The 27,961-nt window shown below is 37.5% G+C and overlaps 1 long non-coding RNA gene across 1 annotated transcript in view; it reads left to right on the forward strand.

Moving 5' to 3' along the window:
* The first annotated feature begins 22,817 nt into the window (after nt 1–22,817).
* Nucleotides 22,818–27,961, forward strand: part of LOC103552728 (uncharacterized) — a 32,902-nt gene continuing 27,758 nt past the window's right edge. The window contains exon 1 of the long non-coding RNA XR_545317.2: nt 22,818–23,361. This is a non-coding gene — a long non-coding RNA (uncharacterized lncRNA). The remainder of the gene's footprint in view (nt 23,362–27,961) is intronic.

Consider the following 27,961-nt stretch of genomic DNA (forward strand, 5'->3'; position numbering starts at 1 on the left):
ATTGTGTACATAATCGCAGTCCTTCCTGAGTACCAGTCTATGGCCTGAGCACTAAATAACATGGAAAGCTATTTTATTAAAAAAGAAAATTAAACGCTGAATTCTAGAGATGTGATTAGAGGCATTATGAACATGGAAATGGACTATTTAAATAATAAAAGCTCAAGATTCTTTCAGGCTATATATAGGCATGAAGGTTTGAAGTTTGCATGAGTTAGTATGTAACTAAAATACTCAATTTTAAAGAATCCTGAGGGTCTGTTAGTTGTCTTATCTCCAGAAGGAGGATATGGTTCTTCCTGTGCTTAATGGTGCTTCTGGTAACATCTTTTGATTACTAATTATTAAAGACTATTCATGAGGTTTATGCCTTGAAACTCTGAGTGATTTAAGCATTTTCACAGTCTGGTTTCAAATTTTCTTACCAGCCTCATCTTCTTCCGTTCTACATATGAACACTAAGCTCCAGCTAGGCCAAACCACAAACCATTCCTCTGATATCAAATGGTCATCAAATTGTACTATTTATTTGTAATATGTATCATTTCTCTTTATATGTCTTTCTTTATATGACTCTACCACAACGCTTCTGAAGGGTGATGATTGGATCTTACATTTTTATCTCCTTCATTGCAAAACCTATCCACCTTCTTCCAGCTTAGATGAGTTATTTTAAGTTACAGCAAGAGTTCAACAGTTAAGTAAAGCTCCATACATCTGTGATATATGAATTAAAAAATAGGATGAAAAAATTTTAATTCTTTTGATCAGAAATGAATAAAATCTGTAAACAGTTAATTTTTGGTTTCTCCCTGGAACAGAATGGGTCAGAACAGGGTATTTGACATCACATTTCCTAATGAGCAGGTGACTGATTAAATGTTTCATTTTTCAACTGCTCTCATCTGTCTGTTTTTATAGCGACGATTCCAGAAGTCAAATTATCTCTCTTCCAACTTGTCTCCTCTACCATGTCTTGTAGTGGCGGTGGGAGAGGAAGCAGTATGATTCTTATCCTACAAAAAGGAATTAATTGTTGATTCCAGAGGAAAGGGAGTAATGTGGAAAAAAAATGATCCTGCTTCTCATCCGTGAACTGAGAGTAGGAAAGTAATTCAGAAAAAGCGCTAAGGGACAAGTTAATTGGACTGAGGCATTTTCAGTGAGTATGATGAGAAATTGGAAATTAGAATTAAAAACAATTCATTAGTACATTAAACAGAAAAAAAGAAATACTAGATGCTTGGCTGTGTTTTACTTTATGAAAAACTATTATATGAAAATCCAAATTGTAAAACAGAAAAAATGTAGAGAGCTTTGTTGGCATTATGAATATCACTTTATAAACATCGCAATGGGGTCATGAATATAAGGATTTATTAGAAGTCAAATTGAATAAATAAGTCAACAAATATTTCTTGAGCTTTTATTATAAGTAATTCATAAGTAATAAATTGAACAAAGCATACACATACCAAAAAAAATTGTATTTTTATCATGACTCAGTTAATTTATTTGGGTTTAACAACATTTTTGCTTAGTTTAGATTTTGTATAATAAGATAATTATAGCTACACCCTTTTTGTCAGCTGTATATGTTATATACTTCATATGTGTTTTATTTAATTTCCAATTATCAATTCTATAGGGTAGGAGGGAAACATCCCTACTTTATGGATGAGAAAATGGACGTTCAGAGACTTAAGATTTTCACCTAAGTTCATTTGACTAGTAAACATCAGATCTGGGCTTGAATCCTTGTTGTTCTGACCTGATCTGAAAACCAGCATCTCTGTTCAATGTCATGTTTCCTCTCCTCAGAAGTGTACTACCAGATTTTGGAGACAAAGTTATATAAATACTAGTTTTAAATGGTGTAAATGGATATGTATGGATCAATTAATATTTAGATGGATAAAATTCTTTAAAGTAAATCTAAGGAGATGCATCTAATTGCCATAATTCCACACTAAAAGATGATTTGCATGTACATATTTTCTAGTTTAAGCAATACAGTGTAATAATTACTTGGATGACAAACTTCATTAAATCGTTTTAAATAACTGGATGACATTTGGCTAGCACATTATGTAATAAATGTGTTATTGAATTTAAATTAATTCCTATTTGAGCAACCAAATTTAAATTACAATCTGGTTGATGAAATAGAAAAATCTAAATTGTAAAGAGTTAGCATGCAGAATTACTTGACAATGAGAAACTATGGTAAATTCAAGGACTTAGGGACTATGTCCAAATTTTTTAGTTAACAGACATGTATGTATGTGTGATGATTATGCTTAATTAGTATTTTAGAGCTAAAAAAATTATCTGTCATAATCCAATAACTTCCTATTCGGAAAAAAAAATCTAAAGGTTAAATGACTTTTCCTATCCATCCCTCCATCCAATTATCCAGTACCATTTATCCATGGATACATTTCTTGGTCATTTCTTTGTGAAAATATTCATTCTGACCCTACCAATCTCCCACATCTGTATGTGGTCCACCTGAAAAGTCAGCTCAGATTAGTTCCCTAGCTAATCCCCAGACTAGTCTACAAACATGAGGTTTGGGTGATGAGTGAGTCTCAGCCATGGCTGCTTATTAGAGCTCTTTAAAGTACAAGATCCAAGACTCATCCTGCAGAGTCTGATTTAATAGCTAGGTCTGGGATAAAGCACGGATGTTGGTACTTTTTAAAAAAACTCTCAGTGATTCATATGTGAAGCCAAGACTGAGATAAATTGATTAGTCTATGTGACCACACTAATCTTGGTTTAGATTCCAGTCTTGGAATTGGAAAGAAATTATTTTCACAGGTGGTACATCATGGTGGTTAAGATAGGATACTCACACTCTGTAGGCATTAGAATTCTCTATGAGGCATGTAGAACATTCAGATGCATGCCTGACACACCTACAGTTTACAATTTATTAGGTTTTGCGAGAGTTCAAGGCTTTTTAAAAAGTTTTTAGCAAAAGTTAATTTAAAATAAAGAAAAGAGGGGAGGAAAGGATGAAACTATACTAATCCTTGCAAGAGAGTACAAAATAGTACCAGTCCCCTTCCTACCATAGGTTATTTCTGTGGGCCCAGCAATGACTGCCAGGCTAGGGGATAGTTTTCATATTCCCTTCTATAGTGCAGTATCTCATGGAGTTAGTCATGGAACATGGAACATGGATCATAGCTAGTGGTAGTCTTGAAAATTTCTGTGGTTAGTCATGAAATAGATCAGGAACTAAATCCAAATACTGCAAGAAAAGAATGAGAACTAAGATGCAAGAGCAAGAAAGTCCAAAATATCAACTACTTGATGGAGAGAAGGGAGACATGTGAGAGCTGGGAGACATGTGGGCTTGGGAGAGCCCCTGAATACAACGGGATGTGTGTGCATGTGTGCGTGTGTGTGCATGTGTGTCTAAGGCAGGCATAAAGCCTCTATGGGGGTATTCCAAGGGATCAAAGGCCTAGACCTAAGCAAATACTAACATCCTACTCTTAATTCACCAGCCTTATCTAACCCTGTTGTCCCCAATAAATTTCCAAGATACAATAGACAACCTAGTCCTGTTGTAATTTACTTCTGACTATTATAGTACTATACACATTCTTCTGTCTGACTTTTAAAAATAATTATTTTCAAGTGACATCAGCATCACAGAGGAGTAAGTTGATACCTCCATCTCTATCCTCTGAGTTACAACTAAATGTACAGTCGCACCAGCAGAGGATCCCCTGCACAGCACAACAGGACATCTAAGAGATCCACACAGCCATGCATCTGAAGATGAGTGGACTGGATCCCATGGAGGTAGTGAAGCTAGTTCAGTGTACCCCTGCCTCTCCCTGGTGGCAATGAGCCAGGTTGCATATCCTCACACAGCAGCCAGCATGACTGTAAGATAAGGTAGGGGCAGCCTGGCCTATGCAAATGCTTTTGGAGTTGTAGCCCAACCTGTGAGAGTGCCCACTGTGCTGTGGTGGCCCCATCAGTGGGAACACTGTACACCAAGTGGTGGTGGCTCAGCCCCTGTGAAAATGCCCACTTGCCATGTGAGCACAGGCAAGAAGCTGCCCTTCCCTCTCAGAAGGCACCCCGTTGGTGGAGTACAGCAGCCCATAGGACCCACCAAGTGGCAGCTCAGTTCCCCAACTCAGGCACCCATTCCGCCTAGTGCAGCAGCTCAGCTGGTCTTTTGCTGAGCACAGTGGTATCACCCAGGCAAGTGCAACCCATCCACAGAGCACAGGGTCCCTGCCTATGGTGCACATCCCACCCACCCAGCACAGAGGCTCTGCCTGCATGATCCCAATCTGCAGAGTGGCTGTGGCCAGCCAATGCAAACACAGAAGAGCCCTACCCATATAACTTCCAGCAGATGGGGTGGGATCAGAAAACATTGCTGTTCTGCCCCAGTGGTGGCAGGTGGAATCTGTGACCTGATACTACCACAAATTTGCCAGCAAAGGATCAATTCATCAAACATCCTGAAGAACTACAGTAACACTTCAGAGGAGAAGGCAAATGAGAAGTCTCCAGAAACCAATCCTAAAGTCATACAAATTTACAATCTAACTGACAGAAAATTCAAAATAGTAGTCATAAAGAAACTCAATGAGTTACAGGAAAACTCAGAAAGACAATTCATTGAGCTCAGGAATAAAATTAATTAGCAGAAGGAATACCCCACAAAAGAGATTGAAACTCCAAAGGAAAACCAAACAGAAATTCTATATATGAATAACACAATTAATGAGATAAAAGATAACCTAGAAACCATAAAAAATAGAGCTGATGTGGTGGAGGACAGAATTAGTGAATTAGGGGACAGAAATATAGAAATCCTTCAGGAAGAGGAGGAGGGAGAACTAAGATTTAAACATATGGAGAAATTCTTTGAAAAATATGCAAATCAACTAGGAAAAACAATATAAGGATTATAGGTATTCCAGAGTACGAAGAGAAGGAGAATGGAGCAGAGAGCTTATTCAAAGAAATAATAGCTGAGAACTTCCCAAACCTGGGGAAGAAACTGGACTTATAAGTACAGGAAGCCAATAGAACTCCTAATTGGAACAACAAAAAAAGACCTTCTCCAAGGCATATAATATTAAAACTGACAAAAGTCAGTGACAAAGAAAAAATATTAAGGGCTAGAGGGTAGACAAAAGTAACCTACAAAGGAACTCCTATAAGGTTTTCAGCGGATTTCTCAGCAGAAACCTTACAGGCTGGGAGAGAATGGAATGATATATTCAAAATACTGAAAGACAAAAACTTCCAGCCAAGAGTACTATATCCAGTGAAACTATCCTTCAGATATGATGGAGAAATAAAAGCTTTCCCAGATGAACAAAAGCTGAGGGAGTTTATCACCATTAGACCTCCCTTACAAGAAATGATGAAGGAAGCCCTCCTACCTGTAACAAAAAGGCAAAGGTTTAGAAAGCTTTGAGCAAAAGGATAAAAAGACAGGCAAAATCAGAAAATTGCAGCTCTCTATCAGGACAAGTTAGAAAACACTTAATTATGACATAAAAGATAAAGGGAAGGAAAGCATCAAAAATAATTATACAGAATTTAATTTAGTCACAAACTCACAACACAAAAAGGAATAATTTGTGACAATAATAACTCAGAAGGGAAGGGGAAGGGGATGGAACCTGCGTAGGCTAATAGAGATAAGAGGCTATGAGAAAATGGACTATCTCCTCTATGAGATCTTTTATAAAAACCTCATGGTAACCGCTAAACAAAAAATCAGAGCAGAGCCACAAATCATAAATAAAGAGAAAGCTGAGAAAACCATCACACCAAACTGAAATGTCAGTCAGAAATACAAAAGAAAAGAAACAATGGAAACATAGAACACTCAGAAAACAAGAGATAAAATGGCAGTATTAAGCTGTCATATATCAATAATCACTCTAAATATAACTGGATTGAATTCTCTAATCAAAAGACACTGAGTGGCTGGGTGGATTCAAAAACAAGACCCAACAATATGCTGCCTCCAGGAAACACATGTCAGCTTTAACGACAAACATAGGCTCAGAGTGAAAGGATGGAAGATGACACTCTAAGCAAATAGCAAGCAAAAGAAAGCAGGTGTTGCCATACTTATATCAGACAAAGCAGACTTCAAAATAAAAAAAGACAATAAGAGACAAAGAGGGGCAGTATATAATGGTAAAAGAGATATTCAATCAACAGGAAATAACACTTATGAATATATATGCACTAACACAGGAGCACCAAAATATATAAAGCAACTACCAATAGACCTAAAAGGAGAAATTAACAGCAACATAATAATAGTAGAGGACCTCAACACCCTACTTACATCAATGGATAGATCATCCAGATAGAAAGTCAACAAGGAAACAGTCCCTTTAAAAGAGACACTAGAGTAGATGGACTTAATAGATATATATAGAACATTTCATCCAAAAACAACAGAATATACATTCTTCTCAAGATCACATAGAACATTCTCAAACATAGACCATACGTTGAGAAACAAGGCAAGCCTCAATAAATTTAAGAAGATTGAAATCATGTCAAACATCTTTCCCAACCATAATTCTAGGAAACTAGATGTCAACTACAAGAAAAAAGATGGCAAAGGCACAAATATGTAGAGATTAAACAACGTGCTACTGAACAACCATTGGATCAATGAAGAAATTGAAGGAGAAATCAAAAAATACCTGGAGACAAATGAAAATGAAGACACAACATACCAACTCATATGAGATGCAGCAAAAGCAGTACTAAGAGGGAAATTTATAGCAATACAGGCTACCTCAACAATCAGGAACAATCTCAGGTAAAAAACCTTAAAGGACACCTAACAGAATTAGAAAAAGAAGAACAAACAAAGTCTGAAGTCAGCATAAGAAGAGAAATAATATAAATTAGAGCAGAAATAAATGAAATAGAGGCTAAACAAATGATAGAAAGGATCAATGAAACTAGGAGATAGTTCTTTGAGAAGATAAACAAAGTTGACAAACCCTTAGCCAGATTTACTAATAAAAGGAGAGAGAAAGTCCCAATAAATAAAATTAAAAGTGAAAGAGGATAAATTACCATGGATACCACAGAAATATGAAGGATTATAAGAGAATACTGTGAAAAATTACATGCCAACAAACTGGACAGTCTAGAAGAAACTAATAAATTCTTAGAATCATAAAACCTCCAAAAACTGAATCAAGAAGAAATAGAGAATCTGAATAGATCAATCACAAGTAAACACATAGAAATAGCAATCAAAAACCTCCCAAAAAGCAAAAGCCCAGGACCAGATGGCTCCTCTACAGAATTCTACCAAACATTCAAAGAAGAGTTAATACTTATGCTTCTCAAACTATTCCAAAAAATTGAAGAGCAAATGCTTCCTAGCTCATTCTATGAGGGCAACATTACCTGATACCAAAACCAGACAAGGACAACACAACAAAGGAAAATTACAAGCGAATATCACTGATGAACATAGATGCAAAAATCTTTGACAAAATATTGGCAAATCAAATACAGCTATACAGTAAAAGGATCATACATCATGATCAAGTGGGATTTATCCAGGAATTCAAGGATGGTTCAACATCTGCAAATCAATGTGATACAACACATTAACAAAATGAGGAATAAAAATCACATGATCATCTCCATAGATGCAAATAAATCATTTGACAAGATCCAACGTCCATTTATGATAAAAATTCTCAATAAAATGAGCATAGAAGGAAAGTACATCAACATTATAAAGGCCATATATGACAAATGCACAGCCAACATCATACTTAACAGTGAAAAACTGAAAGCCATCCCTCTGAGAACAGAAACAAGACAAGGGTGCCCACTCTTGCCACTCGTATTCAACACAGTACTGGAGGTTTTGGCCAGAGCAATTAGACAAGAAAAAGAAATAAAAGGTATCCAAATTGGAAAAGAAGAAGTAAAACACTCCCTGTTTGCAGAAAACATGATTCTATATATGAAAAATCTAAGAATGCATCAGAAAACTATTAGAAATAAACAACTACAGCAAATTTGCAGGGTACAAAACCAATCTCCAAAAATCAGTAGCATTTCTATACACTAACAATGAACTAGCACAAAGAGAAGTCAAGAACAATTCAATTTATAACCACAACAAAAAGAATAAAATATCTACGAATAAATTTAACCAAGGAGATGAAAGACCTATATACTGAAAAGTATAAGATGTTATTGAAAGAAGTCAAAGAAGACACAAAGAAATGGAAAGATATTCCATGCCCAGGGATTGGAAGAATAAACATAGTTTAAATGTCCATATTACCTAAAGCAATCTACAGATTCAGTGCAATCCTAATCAGAATCCCAAGGACATTCTTCACAGAAATAGAATAAAGAACCCTAAAATTCATATGGAACAACAAAAGACCTCGAATAGCCAAAGCAATACTGAGAAAAAAGAACAAAGCTGGAGGCATCACAATCCCTGATGTCAAGATATATTACAAAGCTATAGTAATCAAAACAGCATGGTACTGGCACAAAAACAGACACACAGATCAATGGAACAGAATTGAAAGCCCAGAAATAAAACCACACATCTATGGACAGTTAATCTTCGACAAAGGAGCCAAGAATACACGATGGAGAAACGAAAGTCTCGTCAATAAATTGTGTTGGGAAAACTGGACAGCCACTTTCAAAACAATGAAAGTAGACCATTTTCTTACACTATACACAAAGATTAACTCAAAATTGATTAAAGACTTGAATGGAAGACCTGAAACCATAAAACTCTTAGAAGGAAATATAGGCAGTACACTCTTTGACAACAGTCTTAGCAGCCCCTTTTTGAATACCATGTCTACTCAGGCAAGGGAAACAAAAGAAAAAATAAACTAATGGGGCTACATCAGACTAAAAATCTTCTGCAAGGCAAAGAAAATCAGGAACAAGACAAAAAGACCAACTGGGAGAAAATATTTGCAAATCATATATCTTACAAGGGATTAATATCCAAAATATATACAGAACGCATACAATTCAATGACAAAAAACAAACAACACAATCAAAAAAGTGGGCCAAGGATACGAACAGATATTTTCCAAAGAAGATATACAGATGGCCAACAGTCACATGAAAAGATGTTCAACATCACTAATTATGAGGGAAATGCAAATCAAAGTTATGAGATATCACCTTACACCTGTCAGAATGGCTATAATTACCAACATAAAAAATAGCAAATATTGGAGAGGTTGTGGAGAAAAGGAACCCTCATACACTGCTGGTGGGAATGCAAACTGGTGCAGCCATTATGGAAAACAGTATGGAGATTTCTCAAAAAATTCAAAATAGAAATATCATACGACCCAGCTATTCTTCTCCTGGGTATTTATCCAAAGAGCATGAAATCAACAATACAAAGAGATTTATGCACTCCTATGTTCATTGCAGCATTATTCACGATAGCCAAGATATGGAAGCAACCCAAATGCCCATCAACAGATGAATGGCTAAAGATGTGGTGTATATATATGCAATGGAATACTAACCTACTCAGCCATAAAAAAGAGACAAAATCGTCACATTAGCAACATCATGGTTGGACCTTGAGGGGATGGTGTTAAGCAAAATAAGCCAGACAAAGACAAATACCATATGATTTCACTCATATGTGGAAGATAAACAAACACATGGATAAAGAGAACAGATTAGCAGTTACCAAAAGGGAAGGGGAAGGTGGGCGAAAGGGGTAAAGGGCACATATATATGGTGATGGATAAAAACTAGAGAACTGGTGGTGAGTACCATGTAGTCTATACAGAAACTGATATATAATAATGTACACCTGAAATTACACAATGCTGTAAACCATTAAGACCTCAACAATATAATTAAAATTAATAATCATAATAAATCTTTTCATGTCTCTTGCACTAAGGTGCAAGAGTGAGAAAGGTTCTATGTCTCACTCATCTTTGGCTATGTCAAGGTGCTTGATACAGTTTGTCTCATGTAATTGGTATGCAATAAACATTGTTCTGCACCTCTGTAAACATTGCATCACTACAACTCTCGGTTTGGACATATGACTCTCTTGCTTCACACTTTTTTTTTTCACATGCTCTTTTTCAAGACTGAAAGGCAACCCTCTCAAAACAAAATAAAATTCTATTTCCATTCTTGCCTGACAAACTCTTACAGATCCGTCAAAATATCATCACATTTTTCATCCTCTGTGAAGCCATCTCTAATATTTAAGTTAATATCTCTTCCCCATGTACTACAGTTGGATCTTGGATATGTTTCTATTGGTGGAAATACCATATTTTATTTTAATTATTAAATTTATATCAGTGTCTCACTAAGCCATCAGTTTTCTTGAGGAGAGTGACCACTTCATTCATTGCCACCTCCCCAGCACCTGGCAAGATTCCTGGACCGTCACAGTTATTCACAAGTGTCCACTGAATTAAAATGAGTACCTTTGTATAAAACACACACCAAGCTCTGTTTATTGTATGCTATGGATGTTTCACTAAAATTTATTGAATGAAGCTTGGGAGAAAGGTAAAAAGAGTTCTAGTAATCACTAGAAAACAACTTATCCATAATTAAGCACAACGCTTCCCTGTGTTGCTGATGTTCACTATTGCTACATAAATAATAGAACTTCAGTTTTTCACTTAAATCTCTGCACTAACGAGAACATGGGACAATCTCCCCACACTGTAGTTACCATAGTGATAAGATTCACGTGAAAAAAATTCTTCTCAATCAGCCAGGACATGAACTAAGATGCATTTGCATCTATTAACTTTGGGTTAAGTTCTTTTTGCATTACTAGACAGGTGGCAACTGCTTTTGCGCTCCTCTGAATATGAACATCTTCTAAAATTTAAATCTCAATTGATGTTTCAGTTCTTCCTAGGTGACAAGCAGTTAACAGAAAGAAGAGTTCACTTGCCAAAGGGTGATGGATTCAACAAAGCTCTGAAGCATCTTTAAGAAGACACGGCCATTTTCCATTTCATTAGATAACTCCCTACTGCCAACAAGCATCATTTCCATCTTGCTTGGAATGGATTGCACACCATTTTCTTTCATCAAGATGATTCTCTTAAACAGACATAGCAATGTGAATCTACATAAAAGGAGAAATATTGAGTGAAAAAGAGATGAAGTTGGAATCAACAATGCTCCCAAATGTCTATTTGCTCTCTTAAATGCTGATTTTCAGGGCTGGCCTTAAGGGAAGGAGATTTCCTTATCTAAGCAGAGTGAATTCTGCATGGAAGAGAAGATGCCTTTTCTCTCCACAGTCTCTTTGTATCACATTCATAGTCCACACTCAATTTTCCTTTAAAAAGTGAATCAGTCTGGAAGAGGAGACAAATTAAACCTTACAGGTATTTTATACTCTCATTAGAATTAGTTTATCATACCATTCTATGAAAACTCTTCTTGATGACAAAAATATGAAGAGCATAGAATCCCATCAAATTCCCAGCACAATGAGATGAGAGGAGCGTACTCTGAAGAGGGGAAGACAGTGGTTGCGGAGATACAGTGGAGAGGGCTTTGATAAAAGTCTGTTTGGCAACCCTATCAACAGCCAATCTCCTTGAAAGCAAACAGTAACAGTAGTGCACTACTGTGCACTTTAAAATTCATTTCTGGGGCCGGCCAGGTGGCGCAGCGGATCGCACGTTCCGCTTCTCGGCGGCCCGGGATTCACGGGTTCAGATCCCAAGTGCAGACACGGCACCGCTTGGCTTAAAAGCCGTGCTGTGATAGGTGTCCTACATATAAAGTAGAGGAAGATGGGCACAGATGGTAGCTTAGGGCCAGTCTTCCTCAGCAAAAAGAGGAGGATTGGCAGTAGTTAGCTCAGGGCTAATCTTCCTCAAAATAAATAAATAAATAAATAAAATTCATTTCTTTGAAATATATTGCTTCTTCTATAAAAGAAAGCATATAAGTCTCACAAAATTTTCAGGAAATAAGATCCTCCCAAAAATCCCATTTATGAAAGCTAAGTAATAATAAATAGCTTTCATTGTGCACTCACTTAGTGTTGGAGCAAGTATTTCACATGAATTATTTTATATTATACATATGATATATATGACATTTTATGTATTGTCATTCATTCACATGGGTCACCCATTCTAGGTACCTGGGCTACATTAAGGAGCAGCAGCACAATCAAAAGTCCCTGCTCTTGTGGATCCTAGGCGATATATCAGGTACTTAATACACAAGTTTATTATGTAGTATATTGCAGGTGGTTGTGCTGTGGAAATAACATCATTGCAGAATAGGAAAGGACGATCAGGAGTAAGAAGGCAGGATTTTACAAGAAAGTTAAGTGAGAAAAGAAGCCAAGAGGACATGTGGCAGAAGAGTATGCTAAGCAGAGTAAAGAGCAGGAACCAAGGGCCTAACACAAGAACTCACCTCTTCTGTTGGGAGATAACCAGGAGGCTAGAGTGGCTGGAGCAACGTGATCCATGAGCAAGGCAAGAAGTCGGAGAGGAGGAAGAGAGCTAACTCAGGAGTCGGGGGCGGGGCAGGTGACCTGGGGCTGCGCGGGCCTTTGTAAGGGCCTTGCTTGTACGTATGCGGAGGTAAATGGATAATCTTGCAGAGTTTTGAGCAGACATGTAAAATGATCTGATTTAAGTTTTATAAGACCTGTAAGGAGATGAGAGATGATGACTTTTTGGACCAGGGTGATAGAAGGGGGAAGGGTGAGAAGTGCTCAGATTCTGGTTATATTTGAAAGTGGAACCAGTATGATTTCCTGATGAGACTACAAGACGATTGCTTCAAGGCCTGAACAACTAGAGGGAATAGTTTCCATTGAGTAGATGGTGAAGGCTACAAGTTTCAGATGAAAATCAGATTGAGTTTGGACATATTAAGTTTGAGCTTTCTACTATATAGCCAAGTGGAGACGTTAAGTAGGCAGGTGCATACTCAAGTCTGGAATTCAAGAAAGAGGCCTGGGTTGGAAACAGAAATTTGTTAACTATTTCACATTTGAATGATATGTACACACACCTAGGGAGTCAGGACACACAGAGAAGAGCAAAGGGCTGAGTATTGAGTCCTGGGCACTCCACAGCCAGGAAGAAAAGGATGGATCAGCCCAGGAGACTGAGAAGAAATGACCAGTGAGATAAGAGGAAAACCAGGAGTGTGTGGTGTCTTCAGAGCCAAGTGAAGAAAGCATGTTAAGGAGAATGGAGGAATCAACCATGTTAAAGGCTGCTTTTGAATTAAACTAAGAAATGACCTGTGTCTTTAGCAACACAGAGAGAGTGGATTTGATGGTACAAAGGAAGAAAGCCTCATTGTAGGGCTTTAAGAGAATTCTTTCTCCATTTATGGCCCATATAATATGCATTAAAGAAAGATGTTCTCGAACTTGAAGTAGGGGGAAATTCAGAGAGCTTTTCATTTATCCTGATGGAGAGATCTGATCTACACATTGTATAGAAACATTGTATCATAGTGGTGAAGGGTGTGAGCTCCAGAGACCCACTGCCAGGCCTTCCCAGGTAATGGCGCCACTGTTTACTGGCTATCAAACAATAGTCGGGTTCCTTAAACTCTGTCTGCATGGTAACAGGACCCCTCTATGAACATCAGCTACAGGCAGTGCCCATGTGCAGTGTAAGGTTTCTCTTTTGTGTCCATTCATTAAGATTTAAATGACAGCCATTTGTATATGTGATGAAACTAACACAATAGTGTCCTTGCCTGTGGATATTTAGTATGAAGCAAAAGGTGATCCAGGATAGAGTTCCTATGAAAAAGAGATCATGAAAGGCTAACATAAGGAGTTGGTGCCTAAAACAGTTCAAGTGCACGCGCATGTTACACAGTGACTACATTCAGAAATCACCATATGTATGCTTGTGCACAATCTTAAAAATCTCTCTTAGCAGTCTGCATATTAGTTATCTGTGAGTTTAGGTTAAGCTTTCAAAGAGAGTCCTCACATCCGTTCGTAACTCTATGTCCAGTATCACAATGAAAATTATGCTACTGAGATGTGATACACACAGAATGGAGAGAGAGTAATTTAACAGGTTATCACCCAAAGTGTTAATATTCATCTCATTCCTTTTAAATTCCAATCTCAATTATACTTTAAAATACAAGTTTTATTGCAAATATCTCCTCTGCGTAGGGAAAATGGAGCCTCTGACTTGGCCAACATCAGGGTCTTTCGGCATGAAGGTAGGTCCTTGAAAAGCTGCAATTTTTTCTTGATAAAAGTAAAAGTACCTTCCTCTTAAGAATGGGGCTTTGGAAGGAGGGTCAACAGATCAATGCCAGCCACACGCAGTTTTCATTTATTCTTGCCTGTTACCTTAGGTTCAAGGCGATCCAAAGACTGCCAGACTGATTTGGTGAATCTGTGTCAAGGGAGAGATTATGATTTTTACAGTTCAGCTGGAAAAGAAGCCAAGTTTATTATCTATCTATCCTCCTAGGTAACAAACTGTCTATCACATTCATTTTTTTCCCTTTTTCAATCTCTCTGTGCTGCTTTGAGTGAAACTGGTAACAAATTTCTGCCATCTGACAGTTCCTTGAGGTCTTCTAATGTAATTAAACCTGCCTTTAAGCAAAATCCGTCACCGTATCACAGGGTTGGAAATTTACAGAACTGTCTCATAGACACAGGCTGAACTCCTGCCTTCTGAATATCAGCATTGCTTCTGCTGGAATAGGAGGGGGAAATTAACAGTAATTACAGTCTAAATTAGTTGCATAATACCATGTGCTTCTCATCAGTACATTATGCTCTCGGCAGACAAAGAGAATAGAGTTACCTAGAAATTAGGAGAGTTTTCAGATAAAGTGTGCTAATCCTGATTCATGTGACCTGGGGGACTGAAGCGGGGCAAGAGACTCTTCCACAAGTAAAAAAAGTTTATTAAAAATTACCTTAGTAGATTGTTTTGCAGTATCTATGCACAATTGGAACAGAATGCTCTCTATAGCAAATTGAGACATCTGAACTTTACACATTTTAAGGCGGGAGGAGAACATTAGGAACTTATAGTCCAAGCTTCTCATTTTGTAGAATACTGACACCTGGATACCGGACTCATTTGCCTATGAATTCCTGGAAATATTTTATTTTTTAGTGTCACTCAGAGAAGAACCGTCCTGACGAATCCATTGCTTCTTAGAGAAGGAATAAGGAAAGCTTTCCCCTGTTATTCTAATTTTCAAATTCATGGTCTTATTTCGAATCCTTGGACCTCAAAGAGGTTTTTGCATCCATCTCCAGCTCAGGCACCCACTCTTCCAGGCAGGCACCTGAGAGATCTTAATGTTCTCCTCTCTATGCTGGAGAAGCGATGTGACATCCAGGGGGCATAGGTATGAATCCTGCTCCCCTAGAACTAGCCTTCTGACTTAAGACAAATCACTGGACTCATGTGACTCTCAGTTCCTTGAGCAGCAGTACTGAGATAATAATATCTTCCTGCAGACTTGTTGTCAGGATTAAATGAAGCTATTTACGTGGAAGTATATGGCACACACAGAATATTAAATAAATGATGCAGAGACAGCACAATGTGCTCATGGACGTACGCATTTTGGGACAAAATAAACTTGTGCTCAATTCCCACTTTTAGTACTTACAAGCATTGTGGCCTTGGACTAGTTACTTTATCATTCTGGGTCCTCATTTGCTAATTCATAAAATGGACGTCATGGTTCTCCTTTGTAAAGCCGCATGGAGTAAGGGTAATTAATGTATGTAAGGCACCTAGCACAATGTGCCACACAAAGAAGGCACTCAGATGTGTAAGCTCCTATCTGTGTTTAGACCTAAGTATTCTTTTGACTCCAAGACGTAGTCCTGAGCCTCTATCTATGCTTTATATGCATTTTGCTGGCTTTGGAAACTCTCTATATGCCAATGATTTGAAAACGTCTACCTCCAGCCCAAATATTGCCTTGGAGCTCTCATCTCAACTACTAACTTGGCATTGCTGCCTAGAAGTTTCACAGGTACCTCAAACTTCACGTGTCCGAAACTGAACTCCCTTACTCCACCCAAATCTATTCTGATCCCACGAGTTCTTATTTTGGGGAAATGGCACCTCCATTTACCCAGCTTATCTAGCCAAAGGTTTTTGGAGAATGGCCTTCCCCTTTCTGGAAAATGAGTCAACAGAACATAGACATCCTTGGTTAATGGCTTCCAGAAAATCATAAATCATTATGTCCAATTTCTACATTAAAAAATAAATTAATGGCAAGTAGATTTATTTATCTCTAAGGAAAACTATGTAATAAGAAGACAGTCTTGGTATTTCACATTTTCCTTTTACAAACAGACATTTCGTCTTCAGACAATCTAAAGTCTTCATATCTGATATCTCTTCCTTGTATATTTATTGGTACCTCTTTTCCAGTTAAGGACACTGTGTTCCTGAATCTTTTTTTCTCTCAAAATGTATTTATGTGGGCGAATGTTTGTTGAGCGAATATATATTACTCTTCCAGATGGCATTCTATGAGCCACTTACAGCACCTGCTTGGCTCTTAGGTACTTTTAGGAGAGAGTGACAATACTTTATGCAGTATGTAGGTGGCACATTGCACATTCCCCTAATTCATTTAATGGAAAGATCAGTCTAAATATAAGGATAAAAGGGAAATCTGATAAAAGCTTCAAAGCCACAAAAAATTTTTAGAGTAACATGGGTACTCAAAGCCTTAATCACTTTTGGGCACTAAATCAGAGATGAGATTTTCCCCTTCTTGGCAATTCATCTGATTAAAGGTACAAGAGACAAGCCTTAAAGGAAACAAGCCTTTTATGTACCATCACTTACATTTTTTCTGCTCAACCTTTAAGTGATTATTGTATTACGCAACCACACCCATATTTACCAAAGAATTATAAGAAGCCATTTAACACGCAGTGATTGAGGAAGCAAATATCAAATGTGGGCTGCAGTAGACAAAGTACTTCAACCTAGGTAAACATTTTTGTGGTGGAGGAAAACAAGGCATTAGAAAGCGTGGAGGTGATCAGTGTTTGTGTTTTGAACTTGGTGTTGTAATGCTCTCTCTAAACTCCATGTGGGTGGAAAAAGCTGAGGCTCAGGCTGAACAGGAACAGCAATTCTCTGCAGTTCCTCACAAGAACATTTTGTTTTTCATTTCAGAATTTGGTAAACAAGTTTGCTCCTGCATTAAATAGACACTGGTGACAGTGCCTTGCAGGAATTCTGCTGCAGATGTTTGAAAACACAGACCTTCAAAGTCATGCGTAAATTACACTCCCTCAGAAACGGATACTCCCGCATTACTCAGAGTCATGTCGTGCTTCTTATTTCAATATCCCTGGCCTATTGCAAGAGATGGGTGACTTTCCATGTTTACCTTGGGGAGAAATAGGAAAAAGGTGAAGAGGAAACTAAGCTGAGTTTTAGCTTTGAAATTGCCACCCAGAAATTGCTCCCCAGAAGCCAACTAAGTACCTTAGATTAAAGTTCTTTTCTATGGGGGCTGGCCCTGTGGCCGAGTGGTTAAGTTCGCGCACTCCGCTACAGGTGGCCCAGTGTTTCGTTGGCTCGAATCCTGGGCGTGGACATGGCACTACTCATCAAACCACACTGAGGCAGCGTCCCACAACTAGAAGGACCCACAACAAAGAATATACAACTATGTACCGGGGGGCTTTGGGAGATAAAGGAAAAATAAAGTCTTTAAAAAAAAAAGTTGTTTTCTATGTTGCCCACAATAATCAGTTGAAAATGAAAGTGTTGGTCATCATACTAGTTGCTTTGTTTTTATTTTGCCAGATAACATGTTTGATCAAAAATAAGAAGCAACAAAATTAGCAATTGTATGTTGAGTGACGTTGCTTGCCAAGCAAAAGCCTTGGCAACTTACATGCATTATTTAATTTAATCCTCACAATAATTTTATGACATGGATGACAATACAGGTTCAAAATTTGAGGTGGAAGGGGTATAATGCTATTTCATGAAAATTTGCTGGACTTTAAGAAGACTCTTCACACTTATACTTGGAGTAAATATTTATAAAATAAAGAGACTCCTATGAAACTAAACACAAGAAGAGCTTTATTTTATCACTAAAGAATATCACAACAATTGAGGTGAGGAAATTATACTAGGATGGCTTGATTTATCTCAAAGAAAATTTTGAAAGCGCAGAATGTCATGAAAAGTTTAGAAATTATCTCATGATGCTGATTCATGAGATAAAAAGCTGAGAAAAGTGGAAAATTTTCACCCAAAACTGCCTTCTCTTCCCTTGATATTTTTTAATCTTCAGTTCCGCATCAGCTGTTTTTTATATGGAAATGAGGTAATAACACATGAGATTTATCTCAATCAATGGTGGAAAGTTAGCAATAATTCATATAAGTTTTAGAAAGTATGGAAATAGGAAATCTGGCTTTACTCAGGACTATTTATAGACAAGAATGTGAATAAATCACATTCAGTCTTTTTTTTAGTTATGGGTAGGTTGTATACATAAGAAAGAAAGTTACAAAAGAATTCACGGGTCAGAACTCTAGAGAAGGAGACAATGAGAAAAGAGGAAGTGGTTCTGTCTCCTATTTACATATGTGCGTGTGTGCGTGTGTGTGTTCCATATGCATAATATTAAAGAGTATAAGCCTTGGGAGTTGGAGAGATTGGTGCAAATTCCAGACTATCTTTTTTGACCATGTCTTACCTCAAAGCTATCCATTATGTTTACGAAAAAAAAATGTTTTGTATATGTGTGTGTTGGGGTTGGGGTATTTTTCCATTATTTTTCAAATACATATTAATTATGGGAATACATATGAGAAAAATAAATGCTAATCTAGTTGTAATTTTTCCATCTGCTGATAACACCTATTAGTATTTTGCTATATTCCCTTTCAGTGTTATACCTTCCCTAACAGTAAATGGCAAGTTGATAAAGAAACTTTTCATTTTTACAAATAATCATTTCAAAATCTTTTAACACATGCATAGCATTTCAATTTCAGTATAAGGGTAAACCTTAATTTACTAGTTGAATTCTTTGTGTTGGATCCTTAGATTATTGCAAATCTTTTTTTGTTATATAAAAATGTTCTAGTGGCTAAATCTTCTTGCATATTCATGTTTATTTCCTTAGAGTAAATACATAGATTCAACTTTACTAAGTCTAAACATATGTACCTACTAAGGTTTTGTTATCTATTGGAAATTACCCCCTCGAAATGCCTGAGCAGTGAATTCCTCTTACACTGGTTTATAAGAATCCCCTGTACTGATCTTCATTTTATCTAAATTCCTCATATTGGTAAAATGAAACAGTATGGCATTTGTTTTTGGTGGCAGCTTACATGTAACACAGATGGTTTTCATCAACTGATGAATATTTGCCAACAATCTGAAAGACAAAAACTCATCAGACAGTATATGGACTGTAGCTCGAGTTGTGTTTTATCATTTTTATGGGATTGTGACATGCCATCTGCATTGCTATAGAAAAGACCAGAACAGCGGTCAGCAAACTTTTCTGTGAGGAGCCAAATAGATATTTTTGGCTTCTCAGGCAGCATGATCTCTCTCATTCCTACTCAACTCTACTGTTGTAGCGTGAAAGCAGCCATGGGGTGCCTGTGTTCTGATAAAATTCTCCTTACATAAAGAGGCTACAGGCAGCATTTCGCCAGCAAGTCATAGCTGCCAACCTCTGCAGCAGAATATGGGGCTCCTCACCTTCCTAATATTAATCTCAGGTTGATGAATGACCCAGCAAAGTGAAACTCAAGAGACTTACATTATTTATTATTAGGCTGTGTTTCTCTGGTGGCCTAGTCTCAACCATCTAGGAGGAAACACAATGTTGTCTCACACTCTGTGCGTTAGTCAGCTTTCCTCTGCTTTCCACCTGGGCAGCTCCTCCGGGACTATCCTCTCTAGAGCAAGCACCTAAGAAGTTTTCAAAGAAAAAAAAAATTCCCAGCCCCTACCCACATAGAACAGTTTAAAACATCTTCTGATTCAACTGCATCCTTTACCCTCACTTGCTCACAAACCTAATTTATGGATCTCTATCTCTTTCCATACACTGAGTTTTAGAATCAACCCAATTTTGCTATTTCATCTCAGTTATATCCTTGAGTGTATTTTCCTTCACTTTATTTTATTTTAGTTTTAAATGCCAGTATTCTTAAATTTTACCATTCCATTTGTCTTGGCTTTCCGTTAAATAGTAACCTGCCAACACAAATTTTTGTAAAATTTAATTGAGTGTAAAAAAATATTAGTGTTTGAAGTTTTTTCATTTACCATCTTGACTGAGGAACGACTTTTTATTTGTTCGTTGTATAGCCATCATTATGGAACCCCTATGTGTGAAATCCAGTACCACCTGTATGGGTGGTATAGAAATGTAAGACTTAGGCCTATTCTTTAAAAGCTTATTCTTAGTGGAGGGTCAGCAAATTACCCAAAGATTAGAATAGAATAGAAATGTCATGATATAAATATGCACAAAAGCAAAAGAAAGGTAGAACTAATGCAAATTGAGAATTGAGGGAACAGTTTCTGGAGGAGAAGATGTTTAACGTGACTCTTGAAGAATAAATAGGATTTAGAGGGAAAGGACTTCTAAGCAAAGGGAACACCAAGCTCAAAGGCCAAAGAATATTTAGAGAATGACACCCCTGTGGGAATGGATCTTAACGGTAAAGCTGAAGCAAAGATCTGTAGATTGGATATGGTAGGGGTTCGTCAACCAACAAGGCAGTAGTCTACTGTGAATTGCTTTGGGTGCCAGCCTAAGGAATTTGTACTTTACTCCAAAGACCATGGAGAGCTTTCTCTATGAACCTAATTGGAAAAATAAAAAAGAACTTAAGACCTTGTGTTTAACTGACAGAAATGGGCAAAGAACCAAAAGTAAATTAGCTCTTCACAGGTCTCAAAATATTATTGATTCTGCTGAGCCTGTGTGATAAAAAACTGTTCAAATCAAAGTGAACAGGAATGATTTTCTGGAGTTTTGAGTTCCCCCAGCTAACTACAATTTGCTCAAATATTTATCGTCTTATCTCTTCATTAGGCTGTGAGCTCTTTCAGGGCTGGGACCAGGCCTGACTCAGAGAAGGCATTGAGGAAACATTTATTGATTGGATGCTTTACTCCTTTCACTACTGTTTTAAGATGATTTTTCATCTCTATCCTCACCTCCCTCTACCGAACAGTGCTCCTTACTTTTTCCACACTTTCTTCTTAAGTATAAAAGGTGAGTGAAATGAAATAAGAAGGGGATGGATTCTAGAAGAGAATTACAGAGGTTTAGTGATGGAAGGGCCACCTAACTGTACAGAGAATAAACTTCATCCTATGGTGTTGAATACTTGAAATGTCCCAAGGCCAGATACGACAGGAGTGATATTTAACATATTGCACACCAAACGCTATGCACTACATCATCTCATTTTATTCTACAACAATCCTAGCAAGGTAGATATTACTGCTGCTATTTTACAAATAAGAAAAGTGAGTCATGGAGAAATTAAATAATTGATCTAGGTTCACAGAGCGATCAAGTGGCAGAGCCAAGACTTGAACCCAGTCCTTCACTGGTTCATAGGTCCCTTCCCTAAAGGAGTGTTACTCACAGTCTGGTTCAGGGACTGGCAACACCAGCATCACCAGGAAGCTTGTTAGCAATTCAGTGTCTTGAGCCCAACTTCAGATGCAATGAATCAGATCTATAGTATACCAAGTTTCCCAGGTGATTCACTTGCTTGTTGAAATTTGAGAAACACAGTTCTAAAGCACTATAATATGCAATTGAGATTCATAGCTGAAAATGCCAAGCTAAAGAATGAATATTATAATAAAAATTTGTAGGGGCCAGCCCGGTGGCACAGTGGTTAAGTTTGCACATTCCACTTTGGTGGCCCGGGGTTCACTGGTTTGGATCCCAGATGAGGACCTACGTACCACTTGTCAAGCCATGCTGTGGCAGGAGTCCCACATATAGAGGAACATGGGGGTGGATGTTAGCTCAGGGCCAGTCTTCTTCAGCAAAAAGAGGAAGGAGGAAGATTGGTGGCAGATGTTAGCTCAGGGCTAATCTTCCTCAAAAAAAATTGCAGTGTTTTATATGTTGATCTGGGTAATGGTTACATATATATATATATATATATATATAAATATATATATATATAAAATCATCAAACTGTATTCTTAAGATTGTATCTAAATAAAAATAACAGATCTGTTAGCATATTTACTAATTCAACAGTTGTTTTCAGAGTGTGTATGTTGGCCAAGTCCTGTGCCAGACACTGAGGATTAAGCACTGAAGGAAGAGAGGGAGGGAGGGAGAAAGGGAAAGAGGAAAGTAGGGAGGGAGAGAGAGAGAAAGAGATTGAGAAAGAGGATCTCTTTCCACATGGAATATATTTTTAGGAAAGAAAGATAGGCAATACACAAAATATTATAAAACAAATTTGAAATGATAATTGGAATACATGCTATGAAAGGAAATAACACGTATGTAGTATGTTAACAGGAGGGTCTAATTTAGATTGAAAGAGTCAGCAAAGGTCTCACTGAAGAAATGATATTTTAGCTGAGATTTAAAATATAAGCAGGAATTATCTTGATGAGCAGTCTAGGAAAGAATTTTTCAGGCAGAAGGAGTGGCATATTTGCAGGTGTTGAGTGTGAGAAGGTGTGGCGTATCTGTGTACACATAAGAAGGTGGCCACATCTTAAGTACAGTGAGTAACGAGAAGAATGAACAGAGCTGATGTTGGAGAGGCAGGCAGGGTGTCAGCACATACAAATGTCTGAAGATTATCATAAAAGAGTTTGAGGACTTTTTCTGAACTATAGCAGACACTATTGAAGAGTTTTAAAGCTGGGAAGCAATATTCTATACTTTACAGTTTAAAAAATTCACTCTGGCCACTGTCTGGAGAGTATTTTGGAAGAGAGACAAGAATGGAGTGGAAAGAGAAATTAAGAAGTTATGCAGTAGGACTGGTCCAGTGGCCTAGTGGTCAAGTTCATGTGATTCACTTTGGTGGCCTGGGGTTTGCGAGTTTGGATCCTGGCATCAACCTATTCATTGCTCATCAAACCATGCTGTGGCGACATCCCACATATAAAATAAAGGAAGATTGGCACAAATGTTAGCTCAATGACAATTTTCTCAAGCAAAAAGAGGAAGATTGGAAATAGACCTTACCTCAGGACCAATCTTCCTCACCAAAAAAAAAAAAACGAAGAAGAAGAAGCTATGCAGTGTTCTAGGCAATGGTGAGTAATGGCTTAGATTAAGGCATTTGACATAGAGATAGAGAGATCTAGATGAATTCAAAATATATTTTGGAGGTATTCTCAACAGCTCTTGGTAACTGAATGCGGGTGGTATGGGAAACATAAGTCGTAAGGACTCCCAGGTTTCTAGAGTACACTGGAGGTGGGTGAGGGGTAGAAAGTACAATTTTAGTTTGAGATATGTTAAATTTGAGGTACTCTTTAAAAAATCTAAGAAGAGATGCCAAGTAGACAGTTGGATATATGTTTTTGGAGCTCAGAAGGGAAATCTGAATTGGAATGTGGATTTTTAAGTCTTTAACCTAGGGAGAGGTATAGAGTGAAAAGAGAAGAGGGCTCATAATCAACACATGAGTAAAAGTAGCTAACTGCTAACGTTTAGAAGGCGTTATTTAGCTGATGGACATTGCCCAAGATATAGGAATTAAACCAGTTAACTGAAACTCTAAAGTCAGTAATTTGGCAGAGTAGTATCAGAAATCAAAGTCTGAATCTAGGGAGCCTATGCATGCATCTCTGGACTGCAGTTTTCTTGGGAACAGGCAGCCATACCGTTCCCGGTATAATTTCCTTGCACATGGTAAACTCTCAGTAAACGTAATTCAATAATCTAACAAAGAAATCTATCAATAAGTAACATGATGTACAGGCAAAGTGAAAACTGTGAGACATGGTCATTTTCCTGGCATTGCTATCAACTAACTTTGGGGAAGTCATCTAAAATATCCGGGTCTCAGTTTCCACATTTGGAATGTGTTGGGAATAGCACAGATGAACTCTGAGATCCTGTCCAGTTACAAGATTTAACAATGTTCTGTATAAATAGTGCTGCACCATACTTGCTCTCCTCCATAAATCCTTGGGACATGGGTAGAGCAGATGCAAACTAGGATATAGGAGATAGAGTGTCTGAGAGCTGCCTAATCTACTCAGGAAACACAAGACAAGGGACCAGAACCCAGGCACTCTGATACCTAGCTTGGTGATTTCTACTACCACCCTAGGGCCAGTTGTCTTTCAAAGGTCCATTAAATAGCAATCAGGAAATTATTGTCTGGGCAGTCAGGGTCTAGGACCCATGAAATACATTTGATCCTTGTTATTCACAGATGCTGTGTGCAAATCCATCTACTCACTAAAATTTATTTGTAACCTCAAAATCAGTGCTTGAGAGACCTTTGAGGTCATTCACAGATGTGGACAGATGGTGAAAACTTTGAGTCATGTAACATGCATGTTCCCAGCTGATGTAGGACAAGATGATGCTCTGCCTTCTTGTTTCAGCTTAAATTGTATATCTAGTACCACATTTTCCACATCTTTGTGCTTTTTCTTGGTTATTTTGCTGCTTAAAATGGCTCCCAAATGTAGTGCTGAACTGCTGTCTAGTAAGAAGCTTCTGCCTTATGGAGAAAATCCGTGTTAAATAGACTTTGTCCAGGCATGAGTTATAGTGCTGTGAACCGTGCATCCAATGTTAATGAATCAACAACATATATTAAATAAGGCATATTAAAACAGAAACACACATCAAACAAGGTTATATATTGATCACTTGACCAAAATACTGTGACCAAAGTCTCTCAGGAATCTAACCCTGTACTTCCCCCAAGAACAATTGTTCAGTATCCACTAATTTTGTGTTTGCGGCACCTTTACAAAACATTACTGCAAATAATGAGAATCGACATTTGTGCATGCCACACACTCTCGTAGCATTTAACAGGTACAGGGAAGTGTTGTCGAATCGTATTAGTTCACAGTTCCCCAACCCGCTTGAAGTTAGAGTCATGGCTTGTGGTGCTTTCCTCAAACATGCATTGAGTGTGTACTACACGATATGCTCATGCAAACCCATGGGGACACAGTGGTCACCAATTCAAAGAGTATCCCTTCCTGCAAGGCACTGAGGGTGTGGGGGGTGATACAGACACTTAAATAGGAAACTACAGCAGGCTATGATTCCTGGTAAGTCCTTGTGATGGTGAGATATCAGATCTGGCTACATCAAAAGGACGTTACGTCAGCAGCCTAGGGGTTGGAAAGGAGAAGAGAGGAGGGGATTGGGGAAAAGAAGAAAGAGCAACTGTGACATTGCAGAATTTAACACAGATTTACTTATTTCTGAAAAGTGTTTGAAGCTCTTTCTACCTCTAGGCTTCTAAACTAAAGAAACTATAGCTATGAAGGGAGAAATTGATCTGGACTTTCATCAAGAATTAGTCTATGAAAATAACAAAAATTACTTTAGAGAATTATTACCAAAATAAGTGAGATGAGAAATGCAAAAGCACTTTGTGACTTGCAAAGGCTTCACTGCATCAAAATAGTCTTTTTTAAAAACATTTTTTTTTTTTTTTTTTTTTTGCTGAGGAAGATTAGCCCTGACCTAACATCTGTGCCAGTCTTCCTCCACTTTATATGTGTGTCACTGTCATACCGTGGCTGATGAATGGTGTAGGTCTGCACATGGGGTCCTAACCCCTGAACTGGGCCATGGAAGGAAAACTTTGCTGAACTTGACCACTATGCCCTGCGACCAGGCCCAAAACAGGATTTATTTTTTAGAACAGTTTTAAATTTACAGAAAAATTAAGAACATAGTACAGAAAATTCCCATGTACCTCACACTCAGCTTCCCCTATATTTAACCTCTTAGATTAGTATGATATATTTGTTACAATTAATAAACCAATATTGATAGATTATTATTAACTGAAGTCCATAGTTTATCCATATTTCCTTAGTCTTTACCTAATGTCCTTTTGCTGTCCCAGAAGCCCATCCAGGTGACAATCTTGAGGAGTACTGGTAAGGTATTCTGTAGGACGCCCCCATTGTTGGAATTTGATGTTTTTTCTCCTGATAAGATTGAATTTATGGGTTATTAGGACGAAGACAGAAATTTTTTTTACATTTGGGATACAGTTAGACTTTCTTATCAGACTCTGCATTCCTTCCAGAGATCCCCTGACTTCCTAAATGATTTTTTCTTAAATTACATACATTAAAGTTCACTGTTTGTGCTGTAAAATTCTACAAGTTTTAACAAATGTATATAATTTCATGTATCCACCATGGCAGTATCATACAGAATTGTTTCACTGCCCTAAGAATGCCCTGTGTTTCTCCTAAGCATCTCTCCTGACTCCCTTCGAACCATGGGAACTACTTAACATTTTATATTGTCTCTATAGTTTTGCCTTTTCCAGAATGTCATGTAATTGTGATCATACAATATGTAGCCTTTTCAAACTGGCTCTTTCACTTAGCAGTATGCATTTCAATTTTCTCCACGTTTTTCATGACTCAATAACTCATTTCTTCTTGTCATTGAATAATATTTTGTTGTCTGATGTACCACAGTTTGTTTATCTAGTCACCTACTGAAGGACATCTTGGTTGCTTCCAAGTTTTGGCAATTATTAATAAAGCTGCTATAAACATTTTGTGCAGGTTTTCGTGTGGACATAAGTTTTCACTTCATTTGGGCAAGTACCAAGGAGCATAATTGCTGGATCATATGGTAAGACTATGTTTAATTTTGTGAGAAACTGCCAAACCGTCTTCCAAAGGGGCTGTATCATTTTGTGTTTGCTCCAGCAGTAAATGAAAGTTCCTGCTACCCCACATCCTTGTCAACGTTTAGTATCATAGGTTTTTTGGATGTTATCCATTCTATTAGGCAGGTAGTGGTATCTTGTTTTGATTTGCAATTGACTGATGATACAATACTGAGCATCTTTTTATATGCTTATTTGACATACGTATGTTTTCTTTGGTGAGATATCTGTTCAGATCTTCTGCCCATTTCTTAATTGGGTTGTTTGCTTTTTATGGATGAGTTTTAAGTCTTCTTTGTACATTTTGAATTAAAAACCTTTATCAGAAGTGTGGTGTGCAAATACGTTCCCCCAGATTGTGCCTGTCTTTTGATTCTCCTAACAGTGATTTTTGTAGAATGGAATTTTTTTTATTTTAATAAAGCCTAATTTATCCATTTTTTCTTTCATGGGTTGTACCTTTAGTGTTGAATCTAAAAAACTCATTGTCAAATCCTAAGTCACATCAATTTTCCCCTTTGTTTTCCTCTAGAAGTTTTATGGTATTGACTTTTATAAATAGGCCTATCATACATTTTGAGTTAATTTTTGTGAAAGGTGTAAGGGCTGTGTCAAGATTCTTTGTTTTGAGGTTTTTGTTTTTTTGCATATGGACATCCAATTATTCTAGCAGCATTCATTCCCCTTCTCCAGTGAATTCCTTTTCTCCTTTGTCAAAGATCAGTTGATTAAATTTGCGTGGGTCTATTTTCGGGCTTTCTCTTCTCCTCTACTGATCTGCTTATCTACTTCTTTGCTGCTCTGTAGTAAGTCTTGAAGTCCAATAGCGTCTGTCCTCCAACTTGTTCTTCTTCAGTATTGTGCTGTGTATTCCGGATCTTTTGATAAGTTTGCCAATATCCACAAACTAGCTTTCTGGAATTTTGATTGGGATCGCATTGAATCCATAGATCAAGTTGGGAAGAATTGACCTCTTGACAATATTGAGTCTTCCTATTCATGAATACAGAAAATCT

Source organism: Equus przewalskii, chromosome 18 (assembly GCF_037783145.1).
Source record: "Equus przewalskii isolate Varuska chromosome 18, EquPr2, whole genome shotgun sequence".
In the NCBI taxonomy this organism is placed as follows: Eukaryota; Metazoa; Chordata; class Mammalia; order Perissodactyla; family Equidae; genus Equus; species Equus przewalskii.